Source organism: Vicugna pacos, chromosome 4 (genome assembly GCF_048564905.1).
Source record: "Vicugna pacos chromosome 4, VicPac4, whole genome shotgun sequence".
Taxonomy (NCBI): domain Eukaryota; kingdom Metazoa; phylum Chordata; class Mammalia; order Artiodactyla; family Camelidae; genus Vicugna; species Vicugna pacos.
In genome coordinates, this window is record NC_132990.1 from 34,952,481 (window position 1) to 34,967,212 (window position 14,732).

A 14,732-nucleotide genomic window follows, 5' to 3' on the forward strand; every position below is an offset into this window, starting at 1 on the left:
CAGTCAGATAAAATAGTAATTCACCTCTTAGGAGTTGGACCAACTAAAGCACTTGTGAATTTACTAAGGAAATGGAGTTGAAGGTTCTAGAAAGCACCTTCACCTCATCAGTAAGTCCCACCAGCAAAACTAGTGCCGGTGGCCCCATGATCTAGTGTGGGAGTCCACAAACTGGGGCCCCTGGGCCACATGACCTGTCACCTGATTTTCCAGGTACAAGAGCCAAAGATGGTACTTACATTGTTAAATAGTTGAAAAAAAATCAAAAGAAGGGTAACATTGTTTAATATATGAAAATCATGTGAAATTTGAATTTCAGTGTCCATAAAGGAAGTGTTTTTTTTGTTTTTTTTTTGGAATGGAGCTACTATGCTCATTTGTTCACGTAGTCTATGGCTGCTTTTGTGCCATTGTGGCGGTTTCCACAAGGACTGTATGGCCTACGAACCCTAAAATAGTCACTATTTGGCCCTTTTTAGAAAAAAGTGTTATGACCTCTGATTGGGAGCATGACCTTCACTTCTTTAAAGTGGTGCTGGACACAAAAAAGTAGCTATGCCAACACACTGCATTCATTTTCAAACTGGAAAACCGCCATCACTCCCTCTCAAACATTTACTGAGCATGTGCTACTACAACACGGTCTCTGGGAAAGGCATGTGAGATGTGGAGCTCGGTAAGACACAGCCGCTGCTCTTAAGGGGCTTGCTACCTAGAATTAGAGAAAACATACACTGAAAACACAAAAGCCATAAGCCAGGATGACAGAGGGATCAGGGAAGCCGGTGCTTACCATGAGAATGGGTTAAATCTTAATAACAGAAGTCTTTGACATGATCATTCTGTAAATGGAATAAAAGTTAGGAGTCAAGTTAATGATCACTTCTGTGTCACCTGGAACCTATTTATTGACGAAGTAGCCATTTGAGGGTTCTTCATTCTTTGAATGAAAACGTTGGAGAATCATGAGGCTTCCCACACACACATAAATTTTAAAAATTTCTTTACAAAGAAAAAAAAAGTTGTGTCTAAAGGTGTAGACATTTGTCAAGAGTTGAGGGGACTGTGAGAGATGAGGTCACTGGTGGCCAGTTAATTGCATTTTTTGGAATCCTTCATAATGATCTCATCATCATAAATTCTGTTAGTGTTTTACTGTAATGACATAAACCTTGATGAACTCATTTCATATGTATAGGGCCATCTTATCCCCTTTCTTCAGTGCTGTTCTGCATTTTCCGTCATTGCCACCTCACTTCCAGAAGCAGCAATCTAAAGATGAGCCCTTCTGAAGCAAGGACTAATAATGACCTGTTGGAGCAGTTGGGTTTTCCTCCACACGTGCACCTCATTTATCACTGGGTCTTTTATTTTCAATCATTTTGGATCTCCACTTGCTCTACTACCATTTGCCTAATAGCCCAGAGAGGTATTAGATAACTGCTGCTATCCCTTTTTTACAGACAACAAAAGGAGGTGAAATCGGAGCAATAAACATGTCTAGTATTAGACAGAATCAGCCATTAGAGAAACCTGGATTCAAGCCACGCATATCAGCTGATGTTCGGCAAAAAACTGTTTCCTTCTCCACCTCGACCATGTCCTGAGCTTTCAGAACTATGCTTGACGTGTGCAAGGTCTGCATAAGTATTTGATGACTACACGGGATCATTGCCAACTCTTTTATCAGAAAGTTACTGGTCTTTCTCTTACTATTTTTATATAGATGACTTTTTTAAAAAAATGAAGGTACCAGGGAGTGAACCCAGGACCTCGTGCATGCTAAGCATGTGCTCTACCACTGAGCTATACCCTCCCTCCAACACAGATGTCTTTTTTAAGACTCAGTATGACCATCCCCAACAATTAAGATTTATTAAGCAATGATCACATGCCCTACACTATTAGATGCTATAAAAGATCAAAGAGAAGTATCATACAGGTCTCATTCTTGGTGAACGTGTGATCTTTTCAGAAGTCAAAGAACCATTTAAGAAGTAATTTGAAAAAAAAAACTCCAATTATAACCATCAATTAATTTTAAAATTCTCTCTATGGGAATTCTCTGATAAGTGCATAAAAGGTTGACACTGGATTAAGGAGATCCTTCTTTGTGGTTATAGGCTATCCTTCAGAAGGACAAATTGTCCTGCTGTACCTTCTTCAAAGAGCCTAAGAGACAACAGGAAATAAAGGAAAGAAGATGGAGTGAGGAGACATGAGTTTTGGTCCCACTTCTGCCATTGGTTGACTCTGAACAAATCAGACAGTTCACTGAGCATCACTTTCCTCACCTGGAAAACAGGGTGTAGCACAAACAGTGCTCTGGGTTCTTCCTGCACATACACAGGAGGAAGACTACAGTGCATATCCCTCTTGCATCTAGATGACACTGTGTGACTGAACTGTGGCCAATGGAACATGGGCCACTTTCAGCCATGGCCATAAAATGCCCCATGTGTGATTTTCTACTTTCTACAAAGGACTCTAAAGATCTCTGAGATGGTGCAGAGTCTCACAATGAAAGGAGCCTGGATCCCTAAGTTCACTGTATGAAGATATGCCAACTGGGACATCCAGATCAGACTTTGTGTGGAAGAGAATAAATCCTTATTCTATTTAAGCCACTGAGATTTTGAAATTGTTAGAGCAACTAGTCTATCCTGACAAAAATAGGTGTGTTGGCCTAGAGTTATCTTTAAGGATCTTTCTAACATGAGAATTTATATTCTTCTGTAACTCTCCTACAGTCTTTTCTTTTGAAAAATATGAGTGAAAAGTGTTTTGACTAGAGTTTCCATTGTCTTCCCTTAAATGAAATACATACAAAACACTGATCTTCCTGTAAGATTTAGGCATCAGACTTATCTCTGTTTTGTGGAATTGACCACAAATGCCTTTGGTATCTGTTATGTTCTGGATGCTTCTGTCCTCTCAAAATTCACATGTTGAAGCCCTAACCTCCAGTGTGATGGTATTTGGAGGTGGGCGCTTTGGGAGATAATTAGGTTTAGATGAGGTCATCGGTCATGAGGGTGGAGCCTCCATGTTGGGATTAGTGCCCTTATAAGAAGAGAAAGAGACATCAGATCTGCCTCTTTTTGTCATATGAGGACACAGCAAGAAGATACCCATCTGCAAGCCAGGAAGAGGCTTCTCATAGGACAACAAAACTGCCAGGACCATGATCTCAGACTTCTCAGCCTCCAGATTGTGAGAAATAAATGTGTTATTTAAGCCACCCATCTATGGCATTTTGTTATAGCAGCATGAGCCGACTAAAATCTATCTAGTATCTAATTCAAGGAGTGATTCTTTTTCAATTACAATATTGCTACAAAATAACTGAAAAGAATTCTCAGGGGTTTTTGGGTTTCATTTCTGCAAGGAAATTTCAAAAAAAAATATGAGGCTATGAAAATTCTATCAGGCCTGCAAAATTTGCATCAGGGCCAAACTCAAATACCAGCCCACTCCCCTAAGTTCTTTCCTTACTCCCTTTATCATAAGAACCCTGGACTCTCAAGATGGGCATGGGATTATTTATGGGCCCACAGAGTCAGAGGGTCTTGAGAGCCAGAGAGATAAAACAACCCGGCATAAATGCTGTGCAATTTTCTGGAGCTCCAAAGGAGATGTCACAGAATTGCAATGCTTCATTCCCCTACTAACTCCCTTCCTCTCTCCTTCCTTCCCTCCATTTCTTCCCACTTCCTCCCTTTGTTTCAGATCTTGATCCTCTGGGCCAGTGCTTATTTATGTGGTTGTACTTTATAGACCAAAAATGAAAATCATAATAAAGGAAAAGGGAAATGAGACTTGATAAGATGCAGCAACTGTCTGTGTTTCTGACAGATGACGTTTGCAGTCCAGGATCATTAACTGTACACAGAAATAGCTGTGTTTTTCTAAATAAGTCATCCTCGATATGTGAGTCTGTGGCTGTTTAATTTATCATGATACTCTATTGTGGGGCACACCTGTGTGAGTACACACTTCTGGAGATCACTGTGCATAAATACAGCTAGCTGGATCCCAGTCTGTGCAGTCCTGGCAGTGGTCCAAAAAGGAAATTTTCATTGATCTTCCAGTTTAATTATATCTGTGGCGATATCTACTACCTTGTGAATCATCATGTGGGCTCGTTAGGCACCTGTTCTCTCTCCACTTGCAAGGAAAATGTTTCAATTAGAATAAAAATATGATTAAAGATCTTTCCTCTTCATTTCTTGCCCTAGGTAACTGGGAGGAAATTGACATGAATATGCAGCTAGTCAGGCGGAGAGCAGGTCAAATCACAGACGGGAACTTATTAGCTCTGTTTCATTTCTCCCAGTGCTCTCCCTCCTTTCTAACCTACACACGCAAGTCAAGCATTCATTATACGGGTGTCATATACATATGTAAATACATATATTTTAACTCAAATGAAGGCTCCACAAATCATAATGAGTCAAACTGTTGCATTATTTCTTTTGTCCTGAGAATTCTGATGCAGGGTGGCTCTCAAATCTGGTGCTTTAGAACATCAGATGTACCTGTGGATGGTCAAATTTCCTGGGGCATAAAGAGAAACGGAAACCTATAAATATTTCATGTATTTATATTCTATAAATATAAACATTTCTGTATTAGGTAACTTTACTTAGTTTATTCTAGTTGATCTTCACACAAACACTGCAGGATGGGTGCTACTAGTTTCACTTCTTTGATAAGAAAATTGAGGCCAACCAATATTCACAGTAAGGGTGGTGTGGTTTCTATGTCTACCAACCCAGACATATAAACTTAAATGCCTGTTGTGGGCCCCTGAGGCTTCATGGGTATTTGTTATGCAACAGAGGCAGGAGACAGATGCCATTAGTCCCACTCTCACATACTGGCTTCTTAGATGGAGAAAGTTGACAAAAGCCTGGAAACAGACAACCTATCAGCATACTTTATCCTCAGTAAGAAGTCTTAGTTCCTTCCAGTTTAGATAAGGTATAAATATGATAACTAAGTCAGTATGATGGGCAGCCTGCTATATATCAGCTGTTTTTCTGTCCTCTGAAGAGACATATCAAGACTATGGTGGGTGATAAGTTAGAGAGAGTTCTGGCAGCTAAGGCTTGGATGGTTAAGAATATATGAGATCAAGAATTTTACTTAGAGAGGACAATCAGCAATTCGAAGAGCAGTGAGCTCTGAGGGTGGGTGGACAAGTCTGCTCCTTCATCTTGTACTCTCTTATGACAACTAAAGGAGTGCTTGGATGGTACTCATCCACTTTGAGCATCAATTTCTTCACTATTTCTGAGGATTACTACCTAATTCACCTGGATCTAGATGACTGTCTGTAATAACAAGTGCACAGTATATAACATAGGGTCTGACGCATATCAAGGGTTCAGACAATGTGCGTTCACCTTCTTTGGCCCTTATAGATACCCTATAAATATCCATTTTAGTGAGAGGAATTGAAACCAGAAGCCAGGGTAGGGGCAGACTGGTGGTGGAGCCAGGTGAAAATCAGAACCTGGTAACCCCTTGGTGATCACACGCTGGGACCAATCATTGCTCAGGAAGGAAGCAGGGGGTACCTTCCTTCATTTTCCACCTCCAGGGGCAGAGGATGCTTCTCTGCACCTTGACTTTGAATGTTAAAGGGCAGAAAACAGTTGGAGGCTTAAAAAGTACTTGCACAATTGGGCTTGCTCTCCTGTGCTCTACCGGTTCCAGAAGTAAAACACGCCCAGCTGAGCCTTCTGGTACAGGAGGACAGTGGGAGGCATGTGCAGCAAAGTCATTTAGTTGGGCTGTCCCAGCCAGGCCCAGGCAGAATCAGCCAACACAACCAACCCAGACGTAAGCTAAATAAATGCTGGATTTTATGTGCCCTGAGGCCCTGCAGTTTTCTGTTATGCAGAAAATAAATACAGGCAGTAAACAGATGTCATTAATTTCACTCTTTCCCATTGGTGGCCAAGATGGAGAAAGCTGGTAATAGCCAGGAAACAGAGAAACAGCACCAGCACACTTCAGCCTCAGAAAGATGCCTCTTTGTTCCTTCAAGGTCAGATAAGAGCCCATCACTAACTACTGTATATCTGGAAGAACAACTAGCAATGATTATCTTCTACAAATGAGAAATCTTAAAGTGATAGGACTGGTCCAATGAGACCCAGGTTGGGGGTTTGTAGTTCCTGGATTTTCAGAGGATGACTGCTGTTAAGAAAGTGAACAAGCCTGGCAGAAATGGGAAGTGTTGGATGAGAGATCTCAGATGAAGAAAGATGAAGTTTGGCTCGGGCAAAACCACTGACAGAATGAGGTCCATGTCTCTGCTTCCTAGAATGCACTCACTGCTGTTGTAGACTGAACAACCTATTGGGCTGGGGGGGGGGGTAAGATTTTAGGTTGTATGCTTTATCTGGAGCCCATTAGAGTGGCAGGTTTGCTCCTCATGACCTTCACATCGTGATTTTTCTCCTCCTCCTCCTGAGTTTCTCTTTATGCCTCTGGACTAGATGTCCTCTCCACCTCAGGAGAGGACATGTCTAAGCTGCTTTGCATCTACTGAGTCAGCAGCTGTTTCTGTGGTGTGATACACCCCACTGCTGTTAGTGGCCTTCTGCCAGCAGTGGGCCTCAAAACCAAAGCCACCTCATATAACTAGGAGTCTGAATGTTCAGAAATGAGCTTGTTGTACATTCATTACCAGCATTTCCCATACCCCTTAACCGTGTACTGGAGCTGTGTATGTGCTAACTGGGAAAGGAATTTAAGTCACAGATAGCCTCACTGGACTAAGATGTTATCTATTCCAATTCCGTAGCTTCTCCAATGCCCTCTGTTGTAGGGTGCACCATAATTTAATCATTGATTTTCAGAGGTAGAGGGAAGCAACAGACTATTATGTGTACAATTGGTGGTAAGATGCATACCAATTCCAATGCTATTAAAGTGTGAAAAACTAATGCAACTCAGAACAGAAAATACACATTCACTAATGGATACAGATACCTCATCCCTGGCATTCCCCCTTTTTGTCTCAGTCATGGTAGTTTGACTCTTGTTCCGTTATCTCAACTCAGGAGCTATGACATTTTACCCGTCTTAACCAGGTCTCTTTTGTCCTTCCTTTTTCTAACACAGAAGGATCCTTTCCAAAGGAAGCCTTTTGTACTCCCATTTATATCTCAAGTCTGTGATTCTATCCACTTGTTCTTAGAAATGTACGTGCAATGCCATTTCTTCTCGGCAAAGGCAGCTGGCAGCATGTCATAGAAGTTAGAAATCTCATATGCCACCTCGAACAAGAGCTCTGGGTATGAGAATGGGACAGAGATTTCTTCTTAACTTCAGGGACAGCAATTCCCTGGGAATCAGGAACTCACTGTTCATTGCAGTTAGAGCTCTTAGTTAACCACTCCTGCTGACAAAAGAATAGAACTTTACTGAAAGGATTTTAGAACACCCAGAGAATCACCAGGAAGTCTGGAGAACCAAGTTCATAGTACAGGCAGGAAAAAGGGAGGCCAGGCAGTAGCCAGAATCAGAACCCACTTCACATCACAGAACCGTCTGGGGAGGACCCCATGGCTGGAGCTGCCACTGAACACCCTGTGCCACTGCTGTGGCTTGCTGCCATCAGGGCAGGACATGGCCACTGGCACCAAAGCTGCTGGTGCCCCTGGATGCTGCTGCTGGAACCAACATCTAATGTTTCGTCTGCTTGGAACATTCTTCCTCCAGATATCACCTGGCTTGTTCCCCACCTGCTTTAGGTCTTTACTCAAGTGTCACCCTTTCAGTGAGGTCTTCAACAACCACACTCTTTAAAACTGTAGCTTCCACATCCGTCCCTCCTCCAGCATATCCTATTCTATGATGCTTGCTTTCATTTTTTAATATCCATTCTCAGCATCTGACATACCATATCATTCTCTCATTTACTTGCTTATTTTCTTTCCCCTACAGAATGTAAGATCTGTGAGGGTGGGGATTTTTGTCTGCCTTATTCTCTGCTATATGTCTAGTATCTTGAAAAGTGCCTGGCATACAGTAAGTATTCAATACATATTTGTTGAATGAATGAATAAATGAATGAATGAACTGATTCTCAACTGCTCCTGCTTCTTTGGGTTCCTAGTTCTCAATTCAAAGTCTGTGGCAGGAGTAGTTGATTGGTTGAGTCAGTTCACATGCTTAGGCTCCAGCTACATGGAAGGCTGGAAAAAAATAGTGTTTTCCATAAGACATTTGTTTTTACTTCATTTCTTAACTGGGCTAATATCGGAATTTCCTACTCATTCTTTCTGTTTCAATTCTTTACCCTCCTCATCTTTTATAATGCTTGCAAAGAGGTGTCTCTGCAGCACAGATTGAATTATGACAAAATGAATTACATCATCTCAAGATTTAAAACGTCAGCCTCCATCCCTCCCTCACCTATAGGCTAAAGATCAAAGTATTTCCGATGGCATTAAAGACCCTCAACATCTGATTGCCACCTACTCTCCTCTTGCTGTCTGGAAAACTCCCTCTTTCACATCCACCTGATGAGTACCTACTCTTTCTACAATACCCTACCCAGACCCTGGTCCACTATGATTCACAACATCTGACCGCTCCCCCCACCGACCCTTCCCCATCACCAGGGAACTGACCCTTGGCTCTCACTGTAGCTTTACAAAACCCTGGAACAGTCCTTGTCTCCACCTCAGTTTCTTTTTTCATTCATTATTGGCAACATTCTCCAAGAGCCTTCTGTGGATGACATCCTGAGCCACATGCCAGTGGTTCAATGATGGCTGAGGCAGACTGGCCTCTGTTATAATGGGGCTCATACTGAGCAAACAACTATGTAAATGATTCATTAATAAGTGCCCTGAAAGTATCCACAGGGTCTAGAAACCTAGTTGGATAGCTTAAATCTTAGCTGAGACCTGAACGGTGAATTGAGTTAGAGGTTTGGGAGTAGCTGCTGGGAAGGGAATGGGTGAGCAGAGAGGGAAAGAACGAGAAAAAGTTTCAGCCAGGGGCTATAAATGTCAGGTCTGAAGTGCCTGAGTCAGGAAGACGTTTTACATACTCAGAAAGCCCAAACAAGGTTGAGAATTTTCATTGTTATCCTAAGAACAAAGGAAGCCATCTAAAGGTTTTAAGCTAGAGAGGCCTAAGATCTGAGGTGCATGTGAATTACATCACTCTGGTTGCAATGTTAAATGCAGGTGGAAAGAGGAGAGAGTGGAGATGGGAAAGCCATTAGAAGGTGACTACTGCAGCCTGGGGTACAAGTGACCGTGATGCAGATGGACCACGTTAGCAGCAGTGAGGATGGAGACTGAAGACGAGTTTGGGAGATATTTAAAAAGTGATTACTCTGGTTAATGATAGGGCATGCGTGTGAAGCTAAGGGAAGTGTCCAGAAGGACTCACACATTCCTAACATAAATCTATGTCTAATTCCCCTGACTCTTTGCTGCTTAACAATGTGGTCCAGGGACTGGCAGCATGTTAATGCCAACTACCAAATGAGAATCTGCATTTAGACAATCACCTAAGGTGATTCATTAGGTACATTTAAGTTAGAAAAGCACCATCCTAGTAGACTTTGCCTTTATAACATCAGTAGAATTCATGTACATAGAACACAGAAAAAATGTGACAAATGAATGTGTGTATATGTGTAGGTGGGTGTGTACGCATGCACACACGCACACACACACAAAAACATCATTACATCCCATGCAAACAAAATAAGCAATAGGCAAATGTTCCTGAAGGCTGAAACACTATAAATTGCCATAGAAGAAAATTTGCAAGTGATAAATTTTCCTGTTTCGAAAAAATATGATCCACAAGATCTACAGGAAAGCATTGTTTTTCTAAACAGTCATAACCAGAATAACAGAAATAGCAAAAATAAAATATTAAATAAGGTGATTTTGTGGGTAGGAATATTTATATGTGACAGTTGTGAATCTGCCTATAGACCTATGCCCACATAAAGCTTCTGAGTTGGCCAATAAAGAAAACTGGATTCACTTTGCTGGTTCCTCCAGATTATTCCTGCTTTGCTGGATAAAGGACTGTTTGGGAGAAATGAAGGCAAGTACAGAAAGAAGGTGGCCACGTGCAGTTTATTAATAGCAGCACGGTCTACTGACTGTCCTTTCCTGCCTTTTATTTTACTTTTTTACTGGAAAATAAGTTAACTAGCAGGTTAATTGAATGTTATCTGGTAAGCAGGCACATGTCCACAAATGTGTGTGTGTGTGTGTGTGTGTGTGTGTACACAGAGAGAGAATGAGAGAGAAGAGGGGAGAGAGCCAGCGAATGAGTGTGCAAGAGCGTGCTGTGTATTTTAAGCTGATCACACCTCAGGAGCTCTTGTGTTCTGGGGAAGGCAAGCTAGGGGCGGAGGGCTGTTGAAACCACCCTCCCACCGGTTTCTGGGTCCTCCCTGGCCACCCTGGAACTCTGCCCACCCTAACTTGCTGAGATGTGTCTGTCATTTTTGACTGGGTGCGATTATATCAGCCCAGTGACTTGTCAGGTCCCAAAGAAATTAAAAAAGGAAAAGTCCAGATGGTGACATTTGTGGTGAAAAAAGAAAAGTGTCTTTTTCAGTCAAGCTGCCTTCCAATTATTTAAATTTATACAGATTTTATTTATTTATTTGCCATTTTCTCCTCTAAAAGGAGAAAGTTCTAGGCTGGGAAGGGGGTTGCCTCTTGCCTGTGGCATCGCTGCCCTTCACCTGCTCCCGGCTGGAATGACAGGCTTAATGTAGAGTAAGAGGAAGGCGTGGATGTTTGCCAGCAAGCAGCCCCTGGGCACTGTGGAATGGCTGTGTCCGTTCTTCTTTGATCTAGGAGTGCTTCCAAGCTCTCCTCACAAAGGTTTAATTTTTTAATGGAATGAAATTCAATGTGATGAATGCTTTGAGAATCTGAGGGGAAAAGGTATACCTCTTTGCTTCTTTATTGAGTTTGGTACCATGAGAAGCCCCATAAATGCTATGAGTAATATCAAGTAACACTTAATGAAAGCTTAAATGTTCTAAGCACTGTTTTAAATGCTTTTTATGCATTATTTCATTCAATCCTCATAACGCCCTGATGAGATGTGTATGCATTATCTTTGTTTTTTCAGATAATAAAACAAGGAAACAAAGCTTCAAAAGCTTATGTAAACAGCTCGGGTCACATACTAGAAGGTGACAGAGTCAGAGTAAGAACCCAGTTTGATTCCACTGTAGCCACCGAACTTTACAGTACAACCAATTCCACAGCCTATCAAATAGGACTGAAGAAGGAAAGCTGGGGACGCTGGGGGTACAGAGGGCGGAGGTCACCATGGCGAGGATATTTGGGGAGATGGATTTGAAGGTATGTGTAGGCATTAACCAAATGAAGAAAGGATGTAGTAACAGGAATTATGCATAAATAAAGACTCGAGGCCTGAATATTCTGTAATTTGGGAAGTACCTATGATTGGAGTATAGGATACACGTGAAAGATGAGTTCAGAGAGGCCAGAAGGCAATGCCATATTATGAAGGGCATTTGTCTGCCAACCTAGGGAGTTTATTCTTCCCTTAGAATTGGGAAAAAAAGTAAGGAAGTTATGTGGTCAGCTGTACATTTTGGAAAGTCACTCACAGCGGATAAACATGATGTTTCTCTCCTATATCCATCTCCTCCTACATGTTCCTGTCATAGCACCTACATGGAGGTGGAGACCACAGAGAATTAGGTGCCTGGGTATATCTGGTTCACAGAACTCTGCCCTTGGCCTGTCAGTCTTGAATCTTGGCCTTGACCTCAGTTATCCTGCCTGTTTGATGAACCTCATTCAAGAAAGAGAAAATAGCCTGGGCAGCCTCCTGGTTTCTTGCCCCTCCCAGTGGAGGGTCTAGGTGTGCAGATAAATCATTAATAATCTGAGAGGTTGTGGCCAAGATGGATAAGGAAGTCCTTCTCTTTGTTTCAAGACAACCTTGTTCCATCTGTCCAGCTTGGCTTAACCTCTGCACCCATTCCATCTGCCTAGAGCCCCTGTGTAACTCTAACTCCAGTGCAAATTTTTGAGGCCAGATTTTGAGGTCACATCCCTTCCCTTCAATGCAATCTCAACCTCTTTCATCCCACTCAATTTATCAACCTCTACCCTCCTAACTCAGCCCTGACACAACCCCACCTCTGAAACGTCTATGTCTATGGAGTCCAGGCTTTTCAGTTGACCAAGGCCCCAACAATCACTGGGAACAACACAAAAGGTGGTATATAATAAAGCCTTCCTATTAACCCAGCTGTGAGCCTTATGTTGATAATTAAGATTTTTCAGATTACATGTAAAAGAGACTCATCTTACTTTAGTGATAACAATCATTAAGACTCATGGAACACTCTTCGTGCAGCATCCCCATTAGCCCCCCCACAAAAAAATACTGAATTATCATTCACTGATATTCAAGGATATAGCTTTGGACAACAGAAACCCAGTTTTTCTGTATGGCAAAGTAAAAACCTCTTAATATGAAAAAATTCTAGATTATCTGTCCTAAAAGTAGTTACTGTTTCACCTTCAAGTATTTTCCCTAATCTCATTCTCTGCAGGTTCTAATTCTTAAGATATTTCAATTTCATATTAAATGCAGCCTTCTGATAGGACACGTTCCACGAGGGATTATCTTTTTTTAGACTGAAATACATATGACAAAATTTCATTAGTTTCAGATGTACAACACAGTAATTCAATTATTTTTATGGAATACAGTCCACATAAAGTTATAAAATATTGATCATACATCCTATGGCATGCATTACATCCTTGTAACTTATTTATTTTATTCCTAGTGGTTTGTACCTCTCAATCCCCTTCACCTATTTTGCCCCTCCCCTCTAGTAATCACTGGTATGTTTACTGTATCTGTGAGTCTGTTTCTGTTTGTTACGTTTGTTCACTTGTTTTATATTTTAGATTCCACATACATGTGAAAACATACAGTATTTGTCTTTCTGATTTATTTCACTAAGCATAATACTCTCCAGGTCCATCTATATTGTCACACAAATGGCAAAACTTCATTCTTTCTTTAATGACTAATATTCTATTGTGTGTGTGTATATATACATTCACACACACACATATATATAAACACGTGTGTACATATACAAATATACCACTGCTTCTTTATCCATTCATCTGTTGATGGACACTTAGGTTTCTTCCATATGTTGGCTATTGTAAATAATACTGCTATGAACACTGGGGTACGTATATCCTTTCAAATTAGTGCTTTTGGTTTTTTAGGGGGTGATATCCAGGAGTAGACTTGATGCATTATCTAGTAGCTCCATTTTTAATTTTTTGAGGGACCTCCATACTGTTTTCCATAGTGGCTGTCCGATTACATTCCTAAATGCAGCACAAGAGGGTCCCCTTTCCTCCACATTCTTTTTTTTTTCCTCCACATTCTTAACAACACTTGTTATTTGTTATCTTTTTCATGTTAGCCATTCTGACAGATATGAAGTGATAGCTCACTGTTTTGGTTTGCATTTCCTTGATGATTAGTGATGCTGAGCATCTTTCCATGTGCTATTGGTCATCTGTATGTCTTACTTGGAAAAATGCCTATACTTTAATTTAATTGGGTTGTTTTTTGATATTGAGTTGCATGAGCTCTTTATATATTTTGGATGTTAACACCTTATAGGACATATCATTTGCTAATATCTTTTCCCATCCAGTAGGTTGACTTTCTATTCTGTTGATGTTTCCCTTTGCTGTGCAAAAGATTTCAAGTTTGATTAGGGACAATTTATTTATTTCAGTTTCCCTTGCCTGAAGAGACAGAGCCAAAAATTAATGCTAATACCAGTTTCAAAGAGCATACTGCCTGTGCTTTCTTCTAGGAGATATATGGTTTCAGGACTTACATTTAGGTCTTTAATCCATTTGAGCTTATTTTTGTATATAGTGTGAGAAAATGTTCTATTTTCATTCTTTTCTATGTAGTTATCCAATTTTCACATCACTTATTGAAAAGACTATCTTTTCCCCAATGTATATTTTTGCTTCCTTTGTCATAGACTGACTATATGTGTATGGAGTTATTTCTGGGCTTTCTATTCTGTCCCACTGATTTGTGTGTCTGTTTTTGTGTCAGTGCCATACTATTTTGATTACTGTAGCTTTGCAGTATAGTCTGAAGCCAGTGATACTGCCAGCGTTTTTTTTTCCTCAAGATGTTTTGGATGCCTTGGCTATTTGAGTACTTCTGTGGTTCTGTATAAATTTTAGGGTTATTTGTTCTACTTCAGTGAAAAACATGAGTATTTTGATAGGGGTTGCATTAGTTCTGTACACTGATTTATACAGTATGAACATTTTAACAATATTAATTCTTCCAATCCACCAACATGGGTTATATTTCCATTTATTTGTATTATCTTCAATTTCCTGCATTGACATCTAATAGTTTCCAGAGTATAGGTCACCTCCTTCATTAAATTTATTTGTAGGTATTTTATTCTTTTTGATGTGATTGTAAATGGAATTGTTTTTGATGTACCTTTCTGATAGTTCACTATTAGTGAATAGAAATGCAACAGATTTCTGTTTATTAATTTTGCATCCTGCAACTTTACTGAATTCATTTATTAGTTCAAATAGTGTTTTGGTGGAGACTTGATGGTTTTCTATATATAGTATCATGTCATCTGCAAACGGTGACAG

At 40.6% G+C, this 14,732-nt stretch overlaps 1 long non-coding RNA gene across 1 annotated transcript in view; it reads left to right on the forward strand.

Moving 5' to 3' along the window:
* The window catches only part of LOC140696042 (uncharacterized), a 37,921-nt gene extending 35,294 nt beyond the window's left edge, over window positions 1-2,627 (forward strand). Inside the window, exons 5-6 of the long non-coding RNA XR_012071983.1 lie at window positions 1,464-1,637; window positions 2,124-2,627. This is a non-coding gene — a long non-coding RNA (uncharacterized lncRNA). The remainder of the gene's footprint in view (window positions 1-1,463; window positions 1,638-2,123) is intronic.
* The last annotated feature ends 12,105 nt before the right edge of the window (window positions 2,628-14,732 follow it).